Source organism: Olea europaea, unplaced genomic scaffold (genome assembly GCF_002742605.1).
Source record: "Olea europaea var. sylvestris unplaced genomic scaffold, O_europaea_v1 scaffold134, whole genome shotgun sequence".
In the NCBI taxonomy this organism is placed as follows: domain Eukaryota; kingdom Viridiplantae; phylum Streptophyta; class Magnoliopsida; order Lamiales; family Oleaceae; genus Olea; species Olea europaea.
The window spans coordinates 158,204-163,096 of NW_019230887.1; positions in this window are offsets into that span (position 1 = coordinate 158,204).

Genomic DNA, 4,893 nt, shown 5'->3' on the forward strand with positions numbered 1-4,893 from the left:
AGAGTTTGAGCCTAAACTGGTCACAATCTTGGTGTCTAGTGGTATTCGGTGTATTGATCTTGTAGTGTAAACATCACATTTGTAATATTATTGAAGAGTTGTTAGTAATATTTCACAAGAATATCTCACAAACATAAACAAAATGAATTGGCTTCTTCGTTTCTCCTATGCATTGTCGACATCATGACCTTCCATGTCTTCCTCACTCTCCGTTGAACAAGATCAAAATCGGTTTTATATTCTTCGGTTGTAAAGTTGAGAAGCCAATTATGATATTGAGATATTTGGATGGAAAGTCTCAACATATCTTATATCTTCTTGTTGAGTATGAACTCCGCATCCTTTATATGGATCACACTGCGATCGTGGCTGCGCTAATAGCAGAAAATATGTAACGTCAGATTGTATCACTTCATATTCACATTGAAAGGAATCGTGTACTATTAATAAATCAAGGACGATAAATTTATTAAACACTACTTTCTATTTGGTTACATAAATCATCATAGCTCTTTGACGAAAAATACAAATGAATGACGAAATAGGCAATCAGGTAACATTATTGCACGAATCTATGACATGGTTTAGCTTCATATATGATCTTACTTATTTCCTTTACATTGAATGAGTAATCCATTATATAGCATTGTGTCCTAAAAGAAGAAAGGATGTAATTTAGGGAGCAACGAAACGATTATGAAAAATGTAACTCATCCAATGAACATCATAGTGGTATGATACATGCGACTTTTCGATACAAAATCTCATAATAGATATGGAAGGTTGGACTATAGTGATGTATTGTGAAACTGAAAGAAAAAAATTCAATCGAGAAAATTCTAGATTATAAACATGTTAACCCTTTTTTCATACAACTATTTGATTATTGGATGTAAAGCTGGTGAATATGTTTTATTGCAGTTCACTACATCACATGGACTAGGGTGGTAATGCATCCATGGAACATCACATGATATACTACGTGTAACGTTTGTAATAGAAATTCACATCTATACTAGAATATGTGAGATAACTGATGATTTAGTTGAAATGGGACAGCATAATAATATATCTGGTCATGTATATTTGTCAATAACTAAAATGAAACGAGAGATGTGGCATGGTGTGATCAAGTTGTGATAAAATCGTGTTTTGGAACAATTGTGATGGACCGTTCGACTGAGTTAAACAAAACAGTGTATACAACGTTGAGATATGGTGCAGACAAAATTAGGGGTTCTTCAATATTCTCACATTTCTTTAACCTTTCCTTAATTTCTTTTTATTTGCATCTAAAAAATGTTTGGATCCAAAATTCACTAAGATAAACATCATCATTAACGCAAAATTATCAATTTTTGGGCACTCAATTTGGAGACCCAATTTACTTGATTGAAAGAAGAAATAATTGAATAGTTGAAATTATTCAACTATTAAAAAATGATTATATCATTCAAAATTCTACAATGAAAAATCACGTATATTAGACGAATTTTTTTTGAGATGGGATGATTATGTAGATGACGAATAGCAAGTGAGGTATGAACAACCTTTGCATTTGTTGAAATGCTTATTGAAAGAGTAATGCAGGTAGTAGGAGCCTCCATTTTTTTTCATTTTGTGGTCTAATATCACCAATGGTTAGGTAGCTTCAAGCATAGGCATGTTCTTGGTGGAAGCTGCGGATAAACGTCGTTTTGGGGTTTCCATGCCGATTCAATTGTGATTCAGAACACCTAACTTTAGATAAGATTTCTGTAAATAATGGTCGTGATAAATGAGGATGAAATCATATGGATTTTGTGGTTTCTGCTATTGAAATGTATACGAATTCTATGGATTCAAGAGATGAAGGGTACGTTTCTTGAATAAAGCCACTTGTACAATATATTTGCACAATTTGGTTGACAACAAGTGTGTTGAAAAATCTTGGCCATTGATTTTAAAAACAGTTTTTCAAATAGACGGGTGTAACGTTTGCCAACTCATGCATTGCAAACCAAGTTGTAAAATATATTGTACAAGTAGCATGATGATACTTCTTTGGTGGGTGTGAAAATCAATATTAACAGAATATGAAAGGGCAACAATTGGGGATTTTGAAGATTGTCAAACATATAGGACGGACGTGTTTGATTTATGAAATTAATTTGCCATATTTAACACTACTAGCAATTGGGTTGCTTTTACATTTCATTTTTAATTAAATTTAGTAGTAATTATAGTATTAAAAAAATGTTAAAAAGTATTGTTTGAAATTTTTTTTAAAATACCAGTTAGGTATTGCAATTTCGACTATTTCACTTCCAACAAGTAACTGGTGTAATTTCCTAAATCCGATATTAACTGGTGTATTCGGCCTAGAGGAAAAGGTCCAGATCAAATGAAGACCTTAAGCCCAACCCAAGTGAAAGCCCATAAGAACAACAGAAAGGCCCAAAGCCCAAGGAATACTATTGTACTTTAATTACTAGTGTTGATAAAGGACAATCTCTTCCAAGCTTAGTATTATTTCATCTTCACAGCCAGAATGCATAAATTTAACCAAATTTGCTTGCAGTTTTTTGTATACCATCAATAAGCTTATGCAACGGAGGGGATTATTACTTGTACGAATTACTTTGAGCGTAGAACTCTTCTTCTTATAGCGCACGTAATAAAGAATTTCAATTTTTATTTCACAACTCTTTAATTTGGACTTTTCTTCAAATTATTAACAAAATTTGATACTTTGAAAGTGAGGTAATGTATTAATATAATCGGAAGAAATTTTGGACTGTTTAATGTGCCTCACAAGATGTCCTTCACGATTCCTCCATTTTCAGTTTAGCCCTCTCCAATTTTGAAGATATTTTTCTACTTCATCAAGATTCTAGGACAAAACAGTCTTTTTACCAAATAGTGGTTTAAGAAATTGGAGGCTTGATATCCTTGTTGTCTGTTGTCATGATGCTGCTGCCAATCATGTATCAATCATGCTACAAATCTAGGCTTAAATTCAGATGTGACATGTGTCGACGCATAATTGGACAATTTAAAAATTAAAATAAAAACACTCAATCATTTTTTGACATATCAGTCTGTCTCTTCATCCCTGTTTTTCAATTTGGCTAAGTGATTTTATTCATCACTTGTATTTAATTGAGAAAGGTCCCACATTTTTAAGAGAAAATCGATTTTCAAGAAGGGATCAAATCTGGGCTTAATTCTTAATTTAGTCCCGTCTTACACCGTCCATTACAATTTACATTTGTGTCGTATCCTTGTCTGTTACATTTATTTTATTTATATTTAATTTAACTTTTGAGGAGCGTGATTGTAATGGTGAAGAGATGGGAAAAAACAATGCTGGACCGACAACATCAAAAAAGACAATTTTTGTACCGAACACGTGCATCAAAAAGCTATTTGGATTCATTTATCAACTGGAAAGAATTGTATTTGATTTGTAAAAGAAAAAGAAAAAGAAAGTATTATCTTGTTCGCAGTTATTCACAAGTGCTATCTAATGTTGCGGGCATGCGAATGCTCGAAATAATTTTAATACCCAATTGGATTTCAATTTTTTCATATTGATACTTAGTTAATTAAAAATAAAAATAAAAAATTTGAGCAAGTTTATGTTAAACTTATTCAAATTTCTTTTTACTCATATAGTGTTGTGGAAATTACGGGAAACCCTACTATAAAAATCTACATTTCAAACATCTTATCCAAAGTTTGTATATTCACAAATCAGATATTATTTTAATTATTATAAATCAATAATATTAAAAATATTATTATAAATCATTATTTTCAAACCCTAAAATCATTTTTCTCCCAACTCCTCTCGTCTCGTCTCCATTCTCGCTGCCACCACCGAACTCTCTTCCTCAGATCGTGGTCGTTGCTAGGTTGTCATGTCAACGGAGTGAAGCAACAATGACCATGGCATGTCGCACCGCGCGATGCGAATGTTGCAGGGTGACTTCATCCCTGCCGCTACTACTGGTGGACTGGAGTATTGATTTGAGGTATGGAGGCGTGGTGTTGGTTACCCATTGGCAAGAGGTGGAAGATTTGGTAGAGGCGGTGTATGGTAATGGTGGTGGCGATGTCGGATTGGTAGGTTGGGAAGCGCAACTGCTGCTCATTAGAGAAATCTGGCATTGGTGTTGGTGTTGACACCGACAAGCGGTGGTATATAGATTCAAATTCGGTTGCAATTAGTGGTGTGTGATGAGATGGTTTTTTATGATTGTGGTGGTTGTGGAGTGATTTTGAGTGGTGACGGCGTTGTTAGGCTATGTTGGTGGTGGTTGTGGGCGTGTGTGTTGTGGAGGTGATGTGGGGGTATTACTGTAGGGTGATGGAGTGGGGGGGGTGTGATGTGTGGCGATGATGTGTCGATTTTGTTTGAGATAGTGGTGTTGTTGTAGGATGATGGTGGTGGTGGTTCTGGTTGTGACGATAGCGTTGGTGATGTTGGAGTCAATGGTTATTTGGTGGTGGTCACAGATTTAATTGTGACCATTAAATTGGTTAATATGTGACCAATAAGAAAAATAAATTGTGATAAAAAAATAATGTGTGATCTAAAAATTTAATAATTTGAAACGGTTTAATAAGTTGTAACATATAATATTTGTGATATGTGACCTATAAATAAATAAATTGTGAAGTATAAAGTTTTTATTTGAGACGGACGAATAAATTGTGACCTTCAAAAGTTTTGAATTGTGACCGTAAAATAATTTATGACATTAAAAAATTCTGATTTGTGACTGAAACTAATTAAATTGTGAATTTGTGACCAAATCTTATAGATCCGTAACCTTAATATATTTAATTAAATAAATAAATAAATAAATAATTAAATTATAAATAAAATTTAATGAATATCTTATTTTT